Here is a 25279-nt window from a genome sequence, read left to right as displayed (position 1 = left end):
GTATATATTACTGTAATCAAACCAACTAGATTCCTGCTTTTATGTATATATTCTGTATATATTACTATAACCAAACCATCTAAATTACTGCTTTTATGTATATATTCTGTATATATTACTGTAATCACTGTGTAATACTGTTTCTACTTCTGTACTAATTAATGTTTATTTTTTTTTCTGTATCTGTGTTCTTGTCAGAGCTTTTCTCCCCGGGCCTCTACTGAAAATGAGCTCTTTTAGGCCCGGACTGCCCAGTGGAAATTTTCCAGTAAATGCAATAAAATAAAAATAAATAAAATAAATTACTGGAATGACGTTTTCCATGCCAAATATTTTCATACATTTCTTCAAAAATCAACCCTCCTTTGTTATACTTTCCTTCTGGACCCCCCCCCCCCCCCAGACACATCTTCACTGTGGCAAATCACATTCCAGTCTCCAGCTATAAGTAATAGTCCTTGCTGAAGACTGATTTTATTTCTCCTAGAAATTTCTTAAGCTCTTTTATAGCAGTTTTAGGTGGAATATAATTGCATGCCAGTGCAGTCCTCCTCCTTTGCCAGTAGCCCCTTAGCACTACATATCTGCCATTATTACATGTTTATGCTCTTCGATCACTGTTGAGACTTCTCTTGCAATTAATATGAGTAGTCTTTTCCTTTGTCCCAGGTATTCTGCTGAATAACCATACTGAAATGCCTTCTTTATCAAATAAAAATGTTCAGTTTTTTCTGTGTCTCCTGTAACAAAGCTATTTGCACTCTACATTTTTAATATAGTTCTACTCTCTTTTTTTTGTATTTATCTGTGAGACCATTGACATTTAAGATATTACAGAAAGCATCATTGCATTATAAAGTTACTATTCCCACCTTTTATGTATAACACCTTTTTCTTTAAATGTCTAGTTCCAGCTTTTATGTTACATGCATACACTGTTTGACAGGTTGAACTTTTATACAGTTTCTTGTCATATCTATTGAGCCTATGTCACATCTCACAAAACTTTTTGCTTTATTGAAAGCCTTCAAACAAACAAAAAAAAACCCATACCCCAGTGCCCCCTAAACCTTATTAACAATACTAGCATACAAAACTATGTACATCTTCAAATACTTACAATTTATCCTCCTAATAGGAACAAAAATCCCAAACTGACAGCCACACTCACAGACTTGAGTTAGACTAAAAGGTTAAACATGCTAAGATGTATGTGCTTCTACTAAGTGCTAACTGGTTTTGTCTATAGCTCTGCCAGCTGGGAAAACCCATGAATGTTTTCAGAGAATATTATGTCCTAGCTAATTTCTCTTAGTTTTTTTCCTCGCCCAGTCACACTCTACCAGTCTGTAGCCAGTTTCTCTTCATCAGAATATCTCCATGAAGACATGAGAACCAGGCAGCCAGTTTCTCTTTGTCAGATTGTTTCCATGGAAAAATGAAGACCAGCGGCAGAATTGCTGGTGACCATATTTGTATTTGCCAGAAAAAAGCCTCATAATATTCAGTATTTTTTTTATTACTTTCTAAGCCACGGTGGTGCAGCGGTAGCATTGTCGCCTCACAGCAAGAGGTTCTCTCATTTGATTCTCGGCTAGAGCGCCTTCTGTGTGGATTCTGCATGTCCTCCCCGCAGTCAAGTGGCGTTTGAAAGACATGCGTGAGTGGGCGTGCCTTCATTGAAGTTTGGGCGTCGGGCTGGCACCTCAGCACCGTAAAAAGTGGCTGCCAATCATTAGCGGACTGGAGTTCCGCTGTGGTGACCCCTAACCGGGAAAAGCCGAAAGAAAAACAACAACTTTCTTTCGCTTAAAACTTGTTAATAAATCAATCTAAGGTCCTTAATCCCATCATTTCCCCATGCAAGAATGAGAAAAAGCACATTATTTTTTCTTTTGTCATGCTCCTTTAACCAAGCTTTTTTTCATTGCATTGCCTACATTTCTTAAAACTGAACAAGGAGAAAGAAAAGAAAAAAAGCAGCACCTGTTTACAATCCCCTTTACACTTAAAATAACTGAGAAAACTTTACTTTGTAGCATGCTAAGAAAACCATACACCACAAAAATAGTGCTAGTAAAAAAATGTCATTACTTACAGTTAACTTTTTCCATCCTCTTCCCCTCCCCTAAGCATTTTATGAACATTAATGTCATGAAGTAGGGCATATGCTTTAGAGTCCTCTCCAAGTCCAACAGATTTTGAAAAACGTCCAATATTTCCAGATTTTCTTGTTCTGTCATATTTCATACATATAGTTATTGAACTGTAATCTCGTATTAAGTTGCTGGTTTTATTACTGTTTATCTCCTTCTCCCAATTACTGTCTCTGCTTCATTTCCACTGTACTTTTGATTCTTCTAGTCACAGGTACAGTCTCTCTGTAGTCTTTATTATCTGAAGAAAAAGAAGCAGAATCTGTTAGTTTCACAGCACACTTTTTGTTGGACAAACTTTTGTATTTCCTGCTTAGCATGTACTTCATCAAAAATGATTTTGTCCCTCCAGGGAAGGATACATTTAAGACAGCTGGGTACAGCAGTTTGATTCTCACACCTGCATCCCAACATTCCCTGAATAGTGGAATAAATTTGCTTCTCTTCTGCCTTGTGGGTAACGAGTAATCATTTTCCACAAAAACTCTGCTGTCTCCCACTTTTAACACTTTGTCCTTCTGCCACAGTTTTGTCAAAATCAACTCCTCCTGTTGGTAGGATTGACTCTCTGCTATTAAAGGTCTAGATTGCTTCTCATAGCCAGGATTGGAGCATGCACACAATGTGCATTTTCATCTAACAACTCCTGCTGTGGAGTACCAGTTCAGTCTATTTTTGCTTTCATAAAATTAATGCAGTATGTTCCTTCCAGCTTCTCTGGTTTAGCTGAAAATCTCAGGTTTTCCCTATGTGCTCTGTCCTCTAATTCTATTATTTTTTGTGACATCTCTTCCTGAGCAGTTTCGTATTCAGCCAGCCTTTTCTTCATTTTGACCTCTGATTTTTTCAGCTTTATCACCTTATCTGAATATTTGTTTAATGCTTCTACCATTTTTTCCACCCTTTTGTTGTTTGTGTTGATATACTCCATCAGTGTTTTGTTTTAATTTAACTAGGTTTGTGTGCAGTTGTCTAATATCTTCCTGTAGGTTAAGGAAATTCATGTATGGAGGTTGCATTGCTTTTTGCTGAACAGCTGCAAAACTTTCCCATCAGTGTTTCTTCCTTACTTTTACAGCTGTTTTTTTATAACTCAGCTGTACTTGACCCTTATCAGACCACTGAGTGCAATCCTTCCTTCTGTTTGTACTTCACCAGACACCTGCAGCAACTGGAGAGACCACAGAGGTTTCTAACCAAGAGAATCCTGGGCCTCCAAAACATCATCTATATGGAAAGACTGAAAGCCCTGTCACTGTACTCTGTATGATACAGGCTGCTGAGTGGTGGCCTGTGCCTGGCCTACAGAGCAGTCTGTTATCCTGCCGTAATAGAAATGCTGCACTTCAAAAATCAAATGGGACAAGAGTTGATCACTCTAGGGATCTCAGCCTAACCTGTGACATTAACAGAACATGTGGGGGAGACAAATATATCTCCCAGAGACTGCTGCTTCTCTGGAATAAGCTCCCACTTCAAGTGAAGCAGAGCTCCTCAATGACCCTGTTTAAGTACAAACTTGACAACTGGATGGTTAACTGTAAATTCACCCCAGGGGTGGTACCCACGTCCTTCATGGACAGGGGCAATCGGGGCTGATCATAGATAACCTCTGCTAGCAATGACCACCTAACTATGGTCAGTTGGGGTACACAGGTATTTTTGCAAGGCTAGGCTTGTAAAGGCCCTAGGGCCATTAGCCTAGTAACCTCCTATGAACTATTGAACACGCACTTTTTTTGTTATCTGAAATACACTTAATTTCCTGTTTCTTATTTTTCCATATCTGATATCTCATTTAATGCATGTAAGCCTAATCTACTTAAAGAACCACTGGGACCAAAAACATCTTAATCACTTGTATCTTACAGTCAATGTCCATAAATAACAGTTTTTATACTCTTATCTTTAGAGAATCTTCTTCCCACATTTCCTTAGTTTTTTCAACACCCCTTTCTCAACCATATTCCAGTTATCTCACGTTGCTGTGTAAAGGGGAGCACTGTATCAAGTCATGTTAAGGCATAGTTCATTACTATAGCCTTTGTTTTAGCTTCATTTCCTGTTATACTACTAAAATATTTCAGCTTATCAGGTATAATTTTTATATGATACTATGTATGTAGTTTATTTTACACTAAACCCAAACAAATGTTCGCTGGAGAACCAAATAAGAGCATCGAGACCACTGAGTAAAAGTACAATAGTTTATTACAGGCACCAAAATATAAAATTTAACGCTGTCCACTACAAATACTTTTTCGAACTTCTTCATCAGAATAACAAACAGGAATGATAGCTCACAAACTCATTATATAGTCTTCATTCAATTAAAATTTAAACAATTGTCCAATAAAAATAAGCAATCAATAAACCTGCATAGATTACCTAAAATAAGTAACAAATACCCATGTCCGAACAACCCTATTAAAATTGAATATCATAAACATTAAAAATGTTGTGTACATAAAAATAAATGTATATAACTTTTGTGAATAATTTATATACATACTACTGTGAATAAATAAAAATTAATGTAAGTAAATAATTGCATTTGTAGTAGAACCAACGGAAATACAATAATAGTGCCATCTACTGGATTTTTGTGGTAATTAAAGTTTCGCAGCCCTTAACTTAAGCACTGGAATGATGGATATCACATCGTTTAAACCAGGATGTTTAGTGGCATCCAAAATAATCTGCCAAAACAATTCCCTATATTCTAACTTGACCTCCAACATACCACCTCTAACTTCTTTGGGAACTATTTCCAATACGTAGAAGCTAAAGGAGGCCTGTTGGCATGTTAAAGTGTGACAAAATAGTGCATTATTTGCATTCTGTTTTCTAATTTCATAATGATGTTCATAAATTCTCAACTTTAACTTCCTCTCAGTCTTCCCTACATAAAATGAGTTACAGGAGTTACAAATGGCCAGATAAACAACGCCATTAGTATTACAGTCGGAAAAGTTAGTACTCATAATCTGCCTATTTCTACTGGGTATATGTATACTGGATTTTTTGGCTATGTGTGGGCATTGAGAACAAAACCCACATTTAAAAGTTCCTACCCTTCTAGTTCTAATTCCAGTTTTTGGACCACAACCAAACTCAGATAATTGTTTAAAGTTCCAGTCTTTTCGATAAATTTTAGAGGTTGAATGTGTGTTAGATCCAAATCAGATATCTGTCTAAATCTATCCCATTCTCTAATGACAGTTTGTTTAATAACGCCTGAGTCCCCAGTGAAGTCCATAATATATGCCTGTTTCCAATTGTTAAAAGTGTGTGGGAGGTCCTGATTAGGGAATATGTCAGATGTAACAGAATCCTCCTGACCCAAAATAGGTGCAAATCTCCCTTTTCTTCCTTCCACCACTTCCTGAACAACGTTTAGAATCAAATTGTCTGGGTATCCTCTATCCCTGAACATATCTGTAACAAACTCACATTCCTTGTTAAAATCTTGATCATGGGAAATCATGCGACTGATCCTAACTAATTGTCCCTTAAGTAAATTTTTCTTCTGAAAGAAGGGATGACCGCTGTTGAAGTGTAGGTAGGAATTAGAAAACGTCTTTTTACGATGTATTTTTGAGGAAAAGGCATTATTAGTCTTGAATAGGGAAATGTCCGGGTATATCAATTCTTGGTAATTAAAATTAAACGTAAAATCCAAGAAATTGGTGGTTCCCTTAATATAGGAAAGAAATTAAAAAAATATATCCTGGGAGTCAGTCCAAAAAATACAAATGTCATCAAGGAAATGTTTATACAAACATCAACAGCTAGCAAATTGGCTGCTGGCGACAAATTGTTTCTCCCACCAGGATAAAACTATGTTGGCGTATGTGGGGACACATTTGGCTCCCATAGCTACACCTCTTACCTGCCTAAAAAACTCTCCTTGAAAATACATAAAATTGTTTTTAAGAATGGCTTCCATGAATAGAAGACAATTTCTAAAATCATTGGAACAAAAGGATCCACTTTCTCTCATACTTTCTTCCAACCACTCCAATCCCTTGTCATGTGGTATTGAGCCAAATAAATCGACAATATCCAAGGTTACAAAAAGTATGTTAGGGGAATGTAGGTTAGGTTTGACTTGCCTAAGAAAGTCCCAAGAATCTTTTAAAACTGTTTCACTTTTATTCGAAAGGTCCTTCAGTTTGACATCCACAAATTTGGCTAAGGAGGTGGTAATAGGGTCCTTATGGGATGCCAAAAATTGACGGAACCCTTGGATATTTATTTAGCAAAAAATTAAAGATGTCAATATTAATAGAACCTTCAAGCAACAGGTCATTCAACATTAAATTAATTTTAGAACTAGCAATGTTAACCTCATTAACAGAGGCTCTGGAATACTTTGAAGTATCATTTAACAATTCTTTCATTTTGGATTCATATACTATGGTATCCATAAGAACTGTCCCCCCACCTTTGTCTGGCTGCATGATTCTAATAGACTTGTTGGCCTTTAAATCATTTAATAAACATCTTTCTTCATTTGAGAGATTGGAATTAACTCTATGCTCACTAACCGTTTTTCTAATTTCCCTTTCTAATAGATTTTCCAAATTTTTAAGTTGTGGGTGTAGGGGGGATTAATAGTACTTTTTTCTTAAACAATGGGACCTCAGTATTATAAAAATTTGTGCCCTGAAATATTAATGCCAAATTATTTTTCCTCAGAAAAAGTTTTAAGTCAACAATAGCCCTAGGTATACTAAACTTCCTAGTGGGAATGAACTTAAAACCTTTAGAGAATAGTTTGAAATGGTCAGAATTGATATCCAAAGAACTGTAATTAAAAATGTTGTAATTTTGAAACTCAAGAACATTACCTTGCTGACAAATGTGTGTGTTAGTGGATGAAGCCCCTATCTCTTGTAATTCCCCCTGTAGCTGTGGGAATTGTAAAAGACTGGATTCTGGTTCTGAATCCTGTCTGACCTCTGAAGCGGAGGTGGATAATCCAAAGGGTCACTTCTGTGGTTATCGTATGATGCATCCGGTTGTACTATATCATGTTCACCATGAACCTCTTGAACCCTGTTGTTCCTACTTGGATTCCATTCGTGGGAAAATGTGTTAAAGGGTCTGGGTTTGGGATAGGCAACCCATTCCTGGTATTCCCTGATATCCCTTTCCAGTTTACTTTGCTCTCTCTTCATATTTTCAATACAGTCTCGATCAATTTGTGAAAAAATGTTATAGTATAATGTTTTTTCAGACAGTTTTAAAAGATTCTTGGGACTTTCTTAGGCAAGTCAAACCTAACCTACATTCCCCTAACATACTTTTTGTAACCTTGGATATTGTCGATTTATTTGGCTCAATACCACATGACAAGGGATTGGAGTGGTTGGAAGAAAGTATGAGAGAAAGTGGATCCTTTTGTTCCAATGATTTTAGAACTTGTCTTCTATTCATGGAAGTCATTCTTAAAAACAATTTTATGTATTTTCAAGGAGAGTTTTTTAGGCAGGTAAGAGGTGTAGCTATGGGGGCCAAATGTGCCCCCACATACGCCAACATAGTTTTATCCTGGTGGGAGAGACAATTTGTCACCAACAGCCAATTTGCTAGCTGTTGGTGTTTGTCTAAATATTTCCTTGATGACATTTGTATTTTTTGGATTGACTCCCAGGATAGATTTTTTAATTTCTTTCCTGTATTAAGGGAACCACCAATTTCTTGGATTTTACGTTTAATTTTAATTACCAAGAATTGATATACCTGGACATTTCCCTATTCAAGACTAATAATGCCTTTTCCTCAAAAATACATCGTAAAAAGACGTTTTCTAATTCCTACCTACACTTCAACAGCGGTCATCCCTTCTTTCAGAAGAAACATTTACTTAAGGGACAATTAGTTAGGATCAGTCGCATGACTTCCCATGATCAAGATTTTAACATGGAATGTCAGTTTGTTTCAGATATGTTCAAGGAGAGAGGATACCCAGACAATTTGATTCTAAACATTGTTCAGGAAGTGGTGGAAGGAAGAAAAGGGAGATTTGCACCTATTTTGGGTCAGGAGGATTCTGTTACATCTGACATATTCCCTAATCAGGATCTCCCACACACTTTTAACAATTGGGAACAGGCATATATTATGGACTTCACTGGGGACTCAGGCCATTAGAAAATGGGATAGATTTAGACAGATTTCTGATTTGGATCTAACACACATTCAACCTCTAAAATTTATTTATCGAAAAGACTTGAACTTTAAACAATTATTTGAGTTTGGTTGTGGTCCAAGAACTGGAAGGGTAGGAACTTTTAAATGTGGGTTTTGTTCTCAATGCCCACACATAGCCAACAAATCCAGTATACATATACCCAGTAGAAATATTCAGAGTATGAGTACTAACTTTTCCAACTGTAATACTAATGGCGTTGTTTATCTGGCCATTTGTAACTCCTGTAACTCATTTTATGTAGGGAAGACTGAGAGGAAGTTAAAGTTGAGAATTTATGAACATCATTATGAAATTAGAAAACAGAATGCAAATAATGCACTATTTCGTAACACTTTAACATGCCAACAGGCCTTCTTTAGCTTCTACGTATTGGAAATAGTTCCCAAAGAAGTTAGAGGTGGTATGTTGGAGGCCAAGTTAGAATATAGGGAATTGTTTTGGCAGATTATTTTGGATGCCACTAAACATCCTGGTTTAAACAATGTGATATCCATCATTCCAGTGCTTAAGTTAAGGGCTGCGAAACTTTAATTACCACAAAAATCCAGCAGATGGCACTATTACTGTATTTCCGTTGGTTCTACTACGAATGCAATTATTTACTTACATTAATTTTTATTTATTCACAGTAGTATGTATATAAATTATTCACAAAAGTTATATTCATTTATACTTATGTACACAACATTTTTAATGTTTATGATATTCAATTTTGATAGGGTTGTTCGGACATGGGTATTTGTTACTTATTTTAGGTAATCTATGCAGGTTTACTGATTGCTTATTTTTATTGGATAATTGTTTGAATTTTAATTGAATGAAGACTACATAATGAGTTTGTGAGCTATCATTCCTGTTTGTTATTCTGATGAAGAAGTTCGAAAACGTATTTGTAGTGGACAGCGTTAAATTTTATATTTTGGTGCCTGTAATAAACTATTGGACTTTTACTCAGCGGTCTAGTCGCAATTATTTGGTTCTCCAGCGAACATTTGTTTGGTTTGAGTTTTTATTTTGGTTCGCCTTTCATCTCTTCCTTAGTTTATATTACACTGTCTGCAAAAAAAGGGTATTTTTTCATTAGTATTTCTACATTTATATTCAGTTATGTTTTATGTCTCCAAATAATGGCTTTAAATATAAAGCACAAGGTAATACTGAAAGTGGACAACCCTGGTTTGTTCCTGTAGGACGGCTGGACACAACAGCTCACCACTATACTTCACCCTATCTTGAGTTCCACATATATTAATGTTTTCCATGTTTATGGAAATACAAATGCCTCAAGCGATGTCTTCATAAATTCTTAAATTAGTCTGTCAGCTGCTTTTTTTTTTGCACCCCATACCCCTATTAACATTAATATATTATTCAATGCAACCTTTTGAATCATAAGGTTCTGTTAATATTGTCAAATGTGTGCCTACATTCTACAAACTCACACATCAAAATTTGTTATTCTTGACAATATCTTTGTCATTCTTTTTGCCACAATCATCATAGAAACTTTGTAGTCATGATTCAGAAGTGAAATGGGTCTGTATGACCCTGGATCAAGGGATCTTCACCCTCCTTTTATTATAAGTATCACTACTGCTTTTTTTCAAATCAAGGGTAAAGCAAATTCCCACTCAAAAAATATTGTTAAAAAGTACTAGGCAGGCTTTTATTGTCTCCTGCTTCTTGTTTCTCCACCCTTTTATTGAAATTCCATCATTGCCAGAGACTTTCCCTGTATTCTGGTTTCTCATTACTTTCTTAATTTCAGTTTTCACTGAAGAAGTTGTAATTGTTTCCATTTCCTGTATGTTACTATCAACCTGTACATCTTGTTTCTATAGCGTATTGTAATAGTTTATATATATATATATATATATATATATATATATATATATATATATATATATATATATATATATATATATATATATATAATTTTCCTGGGTCCACTTCTACCCCTACCATTCTCATAATTTCTGATTTTTAGTTATCATCCTTTCAGCCTTTGGCTGTATTAAACATTGAGCCAACAGTTTGCTTGATCTAGGGTTAATGTCAAAAAATAGTATTATTAAAAACATTTTCTAAGTAAACTGTTTTCCATTTTCTTTCTTTTTTGCTTCTATAAATCCCTTAGTTTTATAAAGTTCTCTAAATACCGACTGTGACTATTTCATATCCCGTTTTTTATCACATTTTTAGTTTTAAGTTTATATTTTGACCAATTCTTTGCAAGCTCTTTACTGCTTAGGTTAAATCTAATATCATTTCAGTTACAGTTTGTTGTCCTTCCTTATTACTGTTACAGTATTCCTTTCTAAAGGAATATCCTACTGATGACATCTGTATGTCTAACCAGCATACCAAAGCTTTAGGCCATTCCAGGATCATACATCAGATGTATGTTTCTTTGTGCCTTATTCTCAGAACTATTTTGCCATTACTCTGGATGCTACTTTTTGAATTCAGTCTATCAAGTCTTTCTGTGCTTTGTTCCAGCTACAGCAGATAAGTATCTTATTGGGGAATTGGGGTTAATGTTTTACCTGTCAACCAGAAAGGGGAAATGTGGTAAAGATAGAGACAAGTGCCTTTTCTGCTTAAGTGCAGACCATGATCATACTCATGCTATTTGTTAGGCTTTTGTACCCAAGAACATGTGTAGCCATTTGTTCTCCCTTTCTGTTTATTTTGTGAACCAACATCTGAAGTTACTTGCTGAGGGATCCATGGCTTCTGAATCTGTCTGACTGGACATTCAGTAACTTCTTAAGAAATTGAAAAACAAACATTTAGAGACTTCTGCTGTCCAGCCTCTGCTGGATGTCTTCGGCAGGTTGAATGAAGAACCCAAAGACCTTCCAATTCCAATGCCAGACCCTTTTGTCTTGAATCAGTTGTACCCTGACACAGGTTTGGTTTCTAGCTTGTCTGCCTAGGTCGAACTTACATCTGCTACAGATGAGAAAGGAACCGCAGCTGATTATTTTAGAAGGGCCTAAGGGGACTCCCCAGATGCCTGTTAGAGAAGAGGTTCCTGGTTCTCTCATTAAAGTTAGGCTTATACCTCTCAACCATACCGAATTGCTCGGTATTTACCGGTTTTGAGGGCAAAATAATGGGGTGCCATGAATTCCCGAGTGGCCCCTTTAATTCCCGATTTTATTTATTTTTTTAATTTACTTATTTTTTTGTACTGCAACTTTAAATTTATGGCTGACGTCATCACGCATCACCAGCCTACCTGGGGCATGCGTGAATGACATCAGCTTCATTGGACTGTTATTTTGAACTGTTTTGGAGGGAAGGGAATATAGCAGACAATTGCCCAATACCGAAGCCAACTACATGCCGCAGGTCAGGTAAGAAAAATGTGTATTTTAGTTCAGCAGAGAGTAGTTCATCAGTGCATGGCGATTTAGGGTGTGTGTCCGCTCTATGTAAGTATCTGTATTTAAAGCAGCTCTGTCCATGTGCATAAAAACAAGCAGGTAGCTCCGCTTTAAGTATGAGTAAGCAGCTCCGGTTTATATTAGAAAGCTCTGTTTTGCAGAGATGTGTATGTATAAACATCTCCGGTTTATGTTAGAAATCTTTGTAGCATTTCTGTTTTAATGTGTGTGAGAAATGCAGGTCTGTTTTACATTTATCTTTGTAGCAGCTTAAGCAGAAGTGTGTGTGAGAAATGTCTGCAGGTCCGTTTTACATTTTATATAAATCATTGGTGTGTGTGTGGTTTAGATTAGAAATCTTGCAGCTCCGTTTTAATGTGTGTTGGAGAAATCCCTGCAGGTCAGATTTATCTTTGTAGCAACCTTGGAGAGCAGGTCCGTTTTACATAAATCTTTGTAGCAGCTCTATTTTAATGTGTGGTTTACATTAGAAATCTTTGTAGCAGCTCCATTTATATTTTACAGAAATCTTTGTACTAAGCAAGCAGCACAGGTCCATTTTACTGTCTGTGTGAGAAATTCCTGCAATAGCAGCTCCGTTTACATTTTACAGAAATCAGTGCAGGTCCATTTTACATTTTAGCAAGATGTGCAGGTCCGTTTTACATTTTAGCAAGCTGCAGGTCCCTTTTACATTTAAGCTCTAGGTTTGTTTTACATTTTAGCAAGCTGCAGGTCCATTTTACATTTAAGCTGCAGGTTTGTTTGCTGCAGGTCTGTTTTGCATTTTAGCAAGCTGCAGGTCCGTTTTACATTTAAGTTGCAGGTACGCTTTACATTTAAGTTGCAGGTCCGATTTACATTTTAGCAAGCTGCAGATCTGTTTTACATTTTAGCAAGCTGCAGATCTGTTTTACATTTTGTGTGTGTGTGTGTGTGTGTGTGTGTGTGAGAGAGAGAGGGAGAAAGAGCTGGAAAGTTTTCTGCTGCTGAACTATACAGCATATTCTTTTTTGTCAGGGGTTGCCCAAGTTGCTTTTCTGACGTGTGTGTGTGTGTGTGTGTGTGTGTGTGTGTGTGAGTGTGCGTGTGTGCGTGTGTGTGTGTGTGTTACACAGAGAGCTGGGAGGCTTTCTGCTGCCGATCTGTATAGCACATTCTTTTTGTATCTGGGGTTGCCCAAATTACTTTTCTGATATCTAGGGGAAGCTCAGAATCTTTTCCTTGGTTTGAGTGAGACTCCTTGTGACAAAGACTGAGAGCGTTTGATATAATATATATTTTGGTTACAATGCCAAACTCTAAATGAAGAACAATAATTTGAGTAGCAAATGTATGCAGGCAGACATTAGTATTTTCGAATTTTCAATTTCAATTATATCAAGTGAAAAGGGCATATAGTAAAAACATTTAACTCATCAGCTTTGACTCTTCATCACAACGGCTCTTTCTTCTCAAGAAGCTGAAATTGAGACCCATATTCTTAAAAGATAAAACTGCAAATTTATCTTCTTAAACTAAGTTTCACAGACAACTCAGTTTTGATTTATAGCATATTTTGGTTCTGTTCAGTTTGTGTTTGGAAGTTGGTATCCCACAATTCCATTGGAGTGGGTGGGGTTACATAATTGTGCATGCAAATTTTAGGATAATTGGTGTACAGATTTGTACCTACTTTTCATGGCCTTTGTCCAGATTTTTGATGTTTCCAGGTTGAAAGGTATGGTCAGGCAGGGTTCTAAACCACCTAAGCTTGTTACGACTGATGTTCCTCTGAAGATAAAACTGAAGTCCAAATATGTAGCTCCTGGGGCCAAGGATCCCATAAAGAGTGGTAGGGTTTCACTCAGGGTCTTTTTAAGGCCATTATGGTCTTGAAACCCACAGTGGAGTTATCTGTGCCTTCTGCTGTTCCTTTTTTCTTCCACTCCCTGTAAAAAAAAACTTGGGGAGTTTGACTCTGATGAAGATGTGGAGTTGGATTCTGAGAAAGAGTCCCCAGTGTATTCTCAGATCCATTCCCCTGCTGGTCTAGGGTCAGATAATGTGGATACTCTTTCTATGGAGTCTCGATTAAGGAGCTTTCTTTTGGTGACACCATTGTACAAAATAATGGCACCCTTTCAGTGGGAGATTTACCAAATTTCTGAAGTCCAAAACTTTTATATTATGCCCTTTTATGAATGGATTCTCCCAGGGTGTCTGCAGTCCCTCCTGTGTTAGAAGCCACAGCCTGATAGGTTTTACAATGGATAAGAATCCCTTTTCTGAGCCTGCTGTTATTTCTCTCACTGTTGTAAACTTTCCAAATTACTGTCTTCTAAACTTCTCCCTTCTGGCAATTTTTAGAGCTATGAATAGAAGCAGGAAAAAGTTTATACCTTAGCCACCTTGAATGTCAGAGGCATAAACTGCCAGATCCGTATGGCCAGGTATGTCTGGCTCTTTTATCTAAATTTGGGGGTGTTTTGACTGATTCCGAATGAAAGACTTCTGCTGCTCCTTTATTGAGCTCTGCTTCCCAAGTGACTTGCCATTCTATCAACTGCAGTTATAATGTTGCTGATGCATCTTCTAGGACTGCTGCATCATGTTCTGTTTTACACATGGTACTCCTGGCTTAGGTTACAATCTCTTTCTGATGATATAAAAGCCACATTGTTGGATTCTCCCTTGGCCTTGCAGAATCTGTTTGGTTCTGCAGCTAAAACCTTACAAGATAAAGGGAAGGTTATAGAGGACCTCAAACTTCCCCCCTCCCTATCCCTAGGCAAATAAGTTCTTGTAAGTCTTTCTTAATGCATACACAACAATGCCTCCCTTGAGAGGTATGAAGTTTGTTTATGAGCAAAACCTCTCAGGATTCTAGGGATCAAAAGCCATCTTCTTATGACAAATCTACTTTTATTTGACGTTTATCCCTCCCTGCCCCTTGGCCAGATTCCTCTTTCCCTCCAGTTAATTCAGTCATACCCCATCTGACAGCAGATCACCACAGATTCACAGGTTCTTTCCATAATACAAAAGGTTATTTCATGATTTAAAAAGCCCTTCCACCCTTTTCAGGGATTCTTGAGCCTCCACTTTGCAAATTCCTCATTTTCTTCCACTTCTTCAGGACCTTTTGGCTGAACTAGTCAGTCTGTTCCTCCCTTCCAGAGACAGAATTTTATTCTGGATGTTTCTTGTTCACAGGAAGGAGGGAATCTTGGAAGCCCATTCTGGATCTCTCCTTAATCAAAGTTTTCTGAGGCATCCTCTCAAAATGTTCTCTTCCCAGTCCCTGTTCTTATCTTCACATTTCTATTCACTCTCTCTTCAGGAAATGTTTACAGTTCTCCATTTCTTCATCATATTATCAGTTGTCTGCTTTGCCTTTTGGTCCTACTACAGCTCCAAGAGTCATTATCAAATGTCTAGCTCGAGCCTTAGCATGCTGCAGATTCTGTGGTATCCAGATTTTTTCCTATTTGATTACCTTCTCATTCAAGCTCCTTTCCAGCAGCTTCAGAATCATGACTTGACAATGCTTTTGCAGCAAAGTGTAGGTTTCACCCTGAATCTCATAAAATCTGTAATACCTCCTTAGCAGGATCAAGTTTTCCTGTAATGCAGGATTCAAACCTTGGCTATGATGGTTTTTCTTCTTCTATCTTCCATGATCGCCTTCTTGACAGCTTTCTTTCATTCCCCTCTTCCTTTACAAGTGGTGTCTGCAAGATAGTTTGCTCTGGGTTACATGACTACCACCATTCCTATGATTTCTTTCGCTAGACTTCATATGCAGAAGCTTCAATGGTACTAAACACAATCTGGCTTCAACATTGTCATCCTCTGGAATTTCCCATTCCTGTTTTGTCAGTTGTAAACAGGAATGTCAGTAGTGGATTCATCAAATTTCTATGAATCCAGACCTGCCTTTTGAAGCACTTTTCCCCACTAAGGAGCTGTATACTGATGTTTCAAATCTGGGATGGGAGCTTCTAACACTATCAGGATCCAGGCAGTGTGGTCTCTCCAACAACTGGAGGGACCACTTCAACATCAAAGAAATGAGAATGCTTTGTTTTTGGCTCTTAAAGCCTTGCATTCCCTTTGGGTTCTGGATCCTCTCCAGGTTTACACTGACAATGCCACAGTCACATGGTGCATGTACAAGGGGGCACAAAATTGTACCGTGTTTGCAGACTAGCTGTTCTTGTTTGGGAATTTGCTGTCCACCATCATCTGATCCTTAATGTGGTTTACATTCCCTCAGAGAACAATCTTGTGGTAGACAACCTGAGCAGGTCCAGTGCAGACCCTTACAAATGGATGCTTCACAGACAGGTCTTCCTGGACATTATCTATCCGAGAGGTTTGCCTCCCCTCCAAACAGACACATTTCCAGGTTCTATTCCCAGATGCCAAGTCCTCTGGCTTGGAAAGTGGACACCATGTCTTCTTCTTCTTGGAAGGGGATGTTTCTGTATGCTTATTTCCCTCTTCCTCTGTTGCCCAAGGTTTTACACAAGATCATGTAGGACGGACCCAAAATCTTGTTGGTCACTCCCTTTAGGACCAGACAGCATTGGTTCCCCTTCTGTTTCATCAGGCCAGGGGCAAACATCATAAGTTAACTCACAAGATGAATTTCTTCACATAGGACGAGTTCTCTCATTCACCCTCATCTACTCACCCTGCATTTTACTTTTTTGGTGATAAGGTTTTGGTACGTTTTCAACACCTGTTTTCTGAGGACGTGGTTTGGATTTTGCAGGAGGCCAGAAAATACTATGTTGTTAAATTTAAAGTTTTTCTCATTGGTCTCTGTGTCACAGACATGAATATTATCCTCTTTTACAAGCAAATTCTTTCTGTTCTTGCTTATCTGTATGAGTTGCTTGATTCTGGCCTGACATATTCATCAGTTAAAGCTCATTTGTCAGCCATTTCTGCCTATCTGCCCTTGGATTTGCCCTTTTCCTCTAGGATTGAAGTTAAACAATTTCTAAAAAGTGTTCTTCACACTAGGTCCCTGGAAAAGCCCATTTCATCTTCTTGGAACCAAACTGACAGCCTCATTTTGATCCTGCAGCTTCCTCTACTTTGCAATTCTCTACTTGGAAGACTGTTTTGTTGGTGCACTTACTTCTGCCATAAGGTTCTATGAACTCCAGGCTCTCATGACAGTTTCCCCTTTTTTGATTTTTCACAGGGATTGAGTTCCTCTTCACACCAATCCTCTTATGCATACCTCTCAAGTGTACCTCATTATTAGGAACGTACCTCATTTTGGGTCTTAAAAAGTTCATGTTCCTCAAAATTCCACATCAAAAGTGTCTGTCACACATTCAGTGTTAGGAATTTTTTAACTGATATTCATGATAAATAGAAATAAATCATATTAATTCATTAGAAGATCTTTTTTATAAGTAAAACTAGGATGTTTTAATCATCTTATGACCTTCCTGGTTGAAGTTGTTAGTAAGCCATTAGTAGGTGTTCCACATTTTGCCCATTTGTTTCACATTATGAAGGCTAGTGTTCCTTATTTTGGATATGGAAGGTTGGGAGCTATGCTCTTATGTCCAAGAAGATCAATGACTTGTCCTCAAATCAGTCCATTTACCTTTCTTTCTTTTACTATTCATTTCAGAATTCTGGTGAGAAGATTTTAAATATTTTTGATTTGCATAGACAGCTCAGGTATTAACTGGGTAAATCTAAAGATGCTAGAAAATCTAAGCAGCTATTTGTTTCCTTTCATTTCAACAAACTGCATTTGGATGATGTCCTTCCATTTCACTGTTGTGGTATTCTTAACATGAGGGATCCCCTGCCAATAGTGGCCAGACGTCCGGTCGGTATACCAAAGCCTTTAGGTTGTTAAGGGTATGCTGTACATCACATATATGCTCCCTGCACTGGATGTAGGGCATAAAGGTGACATGCACATGTATCATCCTCAGAACTTCTCTGTCACCAGTCTGAATGCCATCTTTGATGGTCGCTTGCTGGTTTACCGAGCAGTTTTCAAATGAGTGCCCCACTGAATTTTTTTGCTTATCCTTTTCTTTTGCATTTGTGTTTTATGGGGATTCATGTCATCCACAAAGGGAAATGCCAGTGTGGGAGAAGATTCCCCATAAAGACCCATCACGAGCAGTGATTGTTTTGTTTAGGTGCTTCTCACATCCTTCCTGTACTATTTGTCAGGCTTTTGTTCCAAAGACCTTATGTAGTCATCTTTCATCTCTAGCCATCTATCTCTCTCTTTTTTTTAACCCCTTTATTGAATTATCACTTGTGACATAGGCAAATTTACATTTATAAAAAAGCAACAAATTAACAAGCATTATACTTTACATATATTGCTATATATCACATAACCTAAGCAACATTACATAAAGTATTCAATTCCTGACCTTTTTATTCTAAACAAGAAACATCTTTATTAAAAGATCACTCACCACATAAGCAATCTTGACAACCAGCCTCTAAAGCTTTTAGCGAAAGACACTATGGAGGGTACTTCCCGGTCCAAGGGTCAGCCATCTTTGAAAAAGAAAGCCAAAAAAGTCAGGTCAGATTGTTCAGCTGTGACACCTCTGTTGGACATCTCTCTTGAGGCTGGTGAAAGCCCAAAGGATCATCCAATTCTTATGCTGGATTTCTCTGCTGTGACTGGTTCAGAGGCTGTCATGGATCCAGCATCTTGCATTGCAGACATCTGCTTCAGGAGTTCAAGGAGAACCATGGCTGATAATCACCAAAGGTACTGGGGGGGGGGGGTTGTTCACATACTGTTGAGGGAGGAAGTCCCAACTACAATAATCGAGTGTAGGGTGACATTGGAGCCTTTTAATTTTTATAAGGTGGACGAATCCTTAAAAAAGAAGCAAAAGACAACTCTCTCCTGCTTCTAACGACCCTCAAAGTGAATGGCAGAATTTTACACAGGGCTTGTTCAATGCTCTTATGGCCTTAAAGCCTCCTCAGGAGGTCTCTGTCCCGGCTCCCCCTTGGTCATTTTTTCCCTCAAGAGAACTAGAGAACAGGATTCCTCTGAGGAAGAAGAGGATTCTGATGAGGAATTCTTGGCCTATTCTATTCAGATTCCTTCCCCTTTGGATTATGGCTCTGAGGAAGAGGAGTCTGGTAGCCTTGAATCTTCTTTTGAGGAGATTTCCTTTGGGAATACTATTTCCAGGATGATGGAATTCTTTAAATGGAATTGTCCCCAAGTGTCTGAAGTTGAGAGAAGGTACTGTGAGCTCCTTCAAATGGAGTCTCCTAGACCCTGTGCTGTTCCTTCTGTTTTGGCTGCTTTATTGCATGTCTTTTCTTCTGCGTCTCAGGCCCCTGACTCACAACCCCTACTCCTAAAAAACCTGATCAGTTTTATAAAGTGCCTGATGACTGCAAATTCCTTTTTAAGTATCCATCTGCTGACCCTTTGGTGGTCTCTGTGGCATCCAACAAGCCTTCTAAATTACTACTTTCTAACAAGCTATGAACATATGAACAAGCTTCCTCCTTCTGATAAGGACAGCAGGACTATGGAAAAGCTGGGTAAAAAGGTTTATACTTCAGCCTTCCTAGCCTTTCGAGCTGTTAATTATCAGACTCATATGATCAGATATATTTTGGCTGTTCTTTCTCAGGCTTGCCTTGTTATTTCTGACCTTCCTGATTCTGAGGGAAAGACTTATGCCTTGTCCCTGTTAGGGACTTCTTTGCAGGTGGCTCGCCATTCCATTAAATGTAGTTACGCAGTAGATATTTCTTCTAGGGCTGCTGCTTTTGGCTCTGTCTTGAGGAGGTATTCCTGGCTATGGCTTCAACTTCTGCCTGATGATATTAAGGCTAAGTTGATAGGTGCCCCTCTGGACAACAAATGTTTGTTTGGTGCTGCTGATGCTGATTTGTTCAAGCTCCTGCAGGAAAAAGGCAAGGAGTTACAGGATCTGAAACATATTTGTGTTTTCCCTGTCCCAAAGTTTCAGAAAAACTATCCAAATAAAAAGGCTTTTGTTAGAAGGCAGTCTCCTCCTCCTCCTCCTAAAGGCAAGAAAGGTGTAGGAGGGCTCCCCCTGTTAAGTCTACAAAGACCAAGACCCTTTCTGCACAGAAGCCTTCCTTTTCTGAAAAAAACAGGTGCTGTATGACTGCCCGGTTCTTCCCAGCCACATTCCTCTTTCACATCTTTTTCTCTCTCTCCCTGTTTGGTTAAGCAGAACCCAAGATTCCTGGGTTCTTTCCATCATTCACCAAGGGTATTCATGGTTTGGAAATCTCTTCCCCCTCTTAGGGGCATTCCTCAAACACCAGTGTTTTTTTTTCTGGAGGTGTTTCATACTCTTTTGACTCAGAGAACTATTTGAGAGGTTCCAGCTGCTCAAAGGGGCAAGGCGTTTTATTCCAGAATGTTTTTGGTCCCCAGAAAAGAGGGCACTTGGAAACCCATTATGGATCTTTCTCATCTGAATACCTTTCTGAAGGTTCCTTCCTTTTGAATGTTATCCCTTAAGACTCTGTTCCCTCTGCTGCTCCCTCAGGCTTTTATGTTTCTCTGGATCTCAAGGATGCTTAACTCTATATCCATATTCATTCCCTTTTCAGTGAGTATTTATGTTTCTATGTTTCTTCTAGGCATTTTCAGTTCTCTGCTTTGCCCTTTGGCCTCTCTAGTGCCCCAAGGGTATTCAACAAATGCTTAGCTCCTGTGATTGCTTTTTGTAGGCTCAAGGACATTCAGGTCTTTCCTTATTTATGTCTCCTCTCCAGAGATTCTTTTACAGCACATTCAGTTTGCCATCACTCTGTTGCAAAGTCTGGGGTTCACTGTAAATTTTCAAAAGTCCTTCCTGTCCCTTTTGCAGGATCATGTTTTCCTGAGATGCAGGATCCAGACTGTTCATATGCTAGCATCTCTGCCTCCTCCCAAGGCTTTAGCTATGATCTACTTTTTTCAGTCCCTTCTTTCTCTGGCTTTGATTTCAGCCAGGAAATTTCTGAGGGATCTGTGATTCATGGGAACCACCATCTCTATGCTTCCCTTCACCAAACTGCACATAGGAAAGCTTCAGTGGTATCTAAAGTCAGTTTGGCTTTAGGATTCTCATCCTGTAGAGTTTCCAATTCCTCTTCCTCCATGTCTCAAGTTGGAATTTCAGTAGTGGATTCACCAACTGACTTTGAGTCCAGGGCTCCCCTTTCAACCCCTGCTTCCCTCTCAGGAACTGTTCACAGATGCCTCAGGTGGGGTTGGGAGCCTCCTTCAAAAACTTAAAGGTGCAAGGCCTCTGGTCTCCTCAGTAACAGAAGGAGCACATCAATATCAAAGAGATGATAGCTCTTCTGTTGACTGTAACTGCTTCCATCCTCTGTTTTCTCCAGGCCCTAAAAGATCTTTAAGATCACATCACAATGATGTGGTATGCCAACAAACAAGGGAGAACAAAGTCCTATCTTCTTTGCAGATTGGCACTTCATGTTTTGGAGCTAGGTATTCAGTCCCAAGTGACACTTCAGGCAGTATAAATTCCTTCAAGTCAGAATTTTGTGGTAGACTCCTTGAGCAGGTCCATAGCACAATCTCACAAGTGGATGCTTCACTGGGATGTGTTTCTGGACATTATCCACTAGTGGGGTATTCTTCAAGTAGATCTCTTTGCCTCCCTGCTGAACAGAGAACTTCCTCAATTTTATTCCAGGACAGCATGTCCTCTGGCCTGGAAGGTGAACACCCTATCTTTTTCATGGGAGGTGATGTATCTTTATGCCTTCCCTCCCCTTCCTCTCATTCCAAAAGTCATGTGCAAGATAAAACAAAATGTTCCCCAAATGTTGCTGGTGACTTCCTTTTGGACTACACAGCATTTGTTCCCTCTTCTTCTGGATTTAGCCAAGGACAATCATCACAAGTTACCTCACAAGGTGGATCTTAGACGGGACAAAGGATCTCTCATCCATCCCCACCTCTCCACTCTTCAGCTGACACTGTGGGTGATAGGATTTTGATTCCCTACAGGCACCTTCATGCTTCAGGTTCTGCAGGAGGCCATGAAACCCTCTCCTAGAAAATCCTACTTGTCCAATTGAAGGAAGTTTTCTGTTTGGTGTTTTTTTTATAACTTGGACCCACTTACTGTGGTTGTTCCTTTGGTTCTCTCTTATTTGTATGAATTGCTCAATGCTGAGTTGGCATATTCTTCTATTAAAGTTCACCTCAGTTATTTCTGCTTGTCTGCTTTTAGCACCTCCTTTGGCCTCCAGGTTCGAGACCAAATGGTTTCTTAAAGGCATCCTTCATTTTAGACCTCCCAGGAAGCCTATCCCTTGTTCCTGGGATATTAATTTTGTTTTGGAAAAATTCAGCTTCCTTACAGAATTGTTCTTGGAAGACTGTTTTTTTGTTAACTTTTACTTCTGCCATATGGGTGTCAGGGGTTCAGGCACCTAGCCAGCATGACATTTCCCCGTGGTATATTTGGTTGGGGACACATGGCTGAAATGACATTGAGCTGCAGAGAAATTTGACTTTATGAATTCCCTGTGGGCAAACAGAAGAATGCAGTGCCATACCCACAACTTCAACAATCAAATGCACAGGGGGGAAATAATGTCCATGGCCCACAAAGCAGCATAAGATAGCAGGCAGGATGGCAGGCATCAACAGCAGGCTAGCCAATTGGCATGTCAGTGGCAGTAAAAAAGCAGTGGGACAGTTGTCAGCACCTTTATAAGCAGTGCATGTGAGCCACTACCTCTTTCACAGTATCTAGAGAACATTACCTAAAATGCATACTGGAGCATAAATGGGACTACAGTAGCATGCAGGACATTCTCCATGATGTAGCACACTTCTACATGTTGTAGATACATAACTATGTACTGTACACTGAGCACAACACTCATTAGTTCTTCTGCCCCCATACACTTGGTTATTAAAGCTGTGGGCAAGGCAGTGTGTGCTTCTCTTTGCCCACAGGGAATTCACAACAGCCATATTTCTCTGTAGCTAAATGCCACTTCAGCCATGTGTCCCCAACCAAATGTACCACAGGGAAATGTCACGCTGCTTAGGTGCCTGAAACCGGGTGTCAGAGCTTCAAGACCTTATGGCTGTTTCTCCTTTTTTAGTTTTTCATAAGGATAGAGTGTCCCTTCATACTAATCCTTTTACAACTAAGGTGGTGAATGAGTTGTCTCTTAATCAGTATATTCATTTGCGTACTTTTTTCCCCTTCTCCACTAGTGAGGAGGTGTTGCACACTTTGGCTGTGCATAGACAATTCAGATTGTATTTGGACAAAACTAAAGCTTTTTGAAAATCTGATCAGCTTTTTGTTTCTTTTCATCCTAGATCATTAGGTTTGGCATTTTCTAAGCAAACTATTTCCTCAGATTTCTAAAGCCATTTATTTTTGTTATTCTTATGTTAACAGCCTTTCTTCTTCAGTCAAGGATCACTAAACTAGGGCTCTGGCTTCTTCTGGTGCTTTTTTCAAGGGTTTGGATACTAATTTTATCCTTGAGGCAGCTAACTGGACTTATGTGCATACCTTTACCAAGCACTACAGGTTGGATGTCATATTCAGGGCTAGAGCTGGTTTTGCTAGGGACATTCTTCATGGGTTCCTAGAATGCTCTGCTGGCCCTTCTTCCTGTCCTTTTGCACTCTCTCTCATGTTAAGATACTACAACAGTGAAATGGAAGGACATAGTACAGTTTTGTAAAATCTTACCATAACAGTAGATGTCCTTCTTTTCACTGTTGCAGTATTCACTCCCTCCCTCTCTCCTCCCCCTGGTCTTTTGTCCCTCTGGATATGTATGTTACCCTCTGGTATCCAAGGGCTGGTGTTCCTCCTGGGGCTTACCTTTATTCCCTACACCTAGCACGGGGAGCATACGTGTGTCATACAGCATATTCTTAACCTAAAGGCTTTGGTATACTGGCCAGATGTTGGGCTGCCCTTAACAGGGGATCCCTCATATTAAGAATACTGCAACAGTGAAGAGAAGGACATCTACCATTATGGTAAGATGTTACACAACTGTACTTTTTCAATCAAACATCTCCTTTTGCATTTCTAAGACCATTTCTTTTTGTTTTATTCTTCATGGTAAGCAGCTTTCTTCTTTTTCTGTTCATGCTCATTCTACAATGGTGGTAACCACTTGTGTTTTTTTCTTTTTTAAGAGTCTGGATGCTAAATCCATTTTGAAAGCTGCTACTTAGTCTTCTGTGCATACGTTTACTAATCACTACAAGCTGGATGAAGTGTTTTGGGCCAGAGCTGGTTCTGACAGGGCTAGTCTTTGTTTTTTTTTTTGTTTTTTTTGAGGATTCTTCAGATGCTTCCTCCTTCCATCCTATTTGGTAGCTTCAGTAAGGAATACTGCAACAATGATAAAGACTTAGTACAGTTGTGTAAGCACCTGAACAGAAGATGTCCTACTTTTCACTGTCGCAGTATTCTCTCTCTCCTTCCCTTTCTTGGTTTCTGTTTTCTTACCATCTGGTAGAGATGGCCATATTTCTCTTCTTTCTGGATGCACATGTCCTTTCTTTTGTTTCTCTTTGGTTATTCTGGTTCTCCTGGGACAATTCATTTCTGAGGACTAGGCACCACATACATCACGTATGTACCTTTCATCCCACATACAGAACATACAGCATCTGGAAGGGCCTAAGGTTTTTGGTATGCTGGCTTCATGAACAGCTATCCTTGGTAGGATATCCTTTTAGTAAGGAATACTGCAATAGTGAAACGTAGGACATCTACTGCTATAGTAAGTTGTTACACAACTTTATTTTCCATCCACATATTAAATGACTTCCTTTTCAGAAGAAACAATACAAAATGACAATGATTATCTGAATATGCTTTCTCATGCTCAAAAAAAAAATTATTATAGTTGCATGGTATGACACCATCACTGGGTGTGTTTTCATAATTCAAACCATATTACAGTATTTTTGATATGTATCATTTATCTTATCTTATGCAGGACCCATACTTCAGTGAAAATGTATATATTTCAGTTCACTTTCTTATTGTTGCATGAAATAAGGCAAACTGCATGTATATATTTCTCTGAGTATCCACCCTCTGCCTTTATTCTATGATATCTTGGTCCTCCAGAAACACCTTCCTTATTTTCTGTAATGTACCAGTCTCCTGCTACCAGCATATATCCTGACAAAAAGTTGTAACTTCTCACATAATATTCATTTTGGAAAATCCACAGAGGTTCCTCACTAAAAGAATACAAGGTGTAAGTAAAATGTCCTTTGCAGACCACTTCAAGGCCCTATCCCTGTATTCTGTCTTCTACAGGCTTTTGATCAGAAATCTATGCCTGGCATACAGGGCATTGTCAGACCCCACTCTGATGGACATCCTGCATATCCACAAAATAAACAGCACAAGAATTACCCATTCTAAAGACCTAAACATTGCCTGTGATATAAATAGGACCTGCTGGACAGATACGTATGTATCCCAGAGACCATCCCG

The sequence above is a fragment of the Protopterus annectens genome, chromosome 3.part1 (assembly GCF_019279795.1).
Source record: "Protopterus annectens isolate FY-2018-M chromosome 3.part1, PAN1.0, whole genome shotgun sequence".
Lineage (NCBI taxonomy): Eukaryota > Metazoa > Chordata > Ceratodontiformes > Protopteridae > Protopterus > Protopterus annectens.
This window is presented reverse-complemented; position numbering follows the sequence as displayed.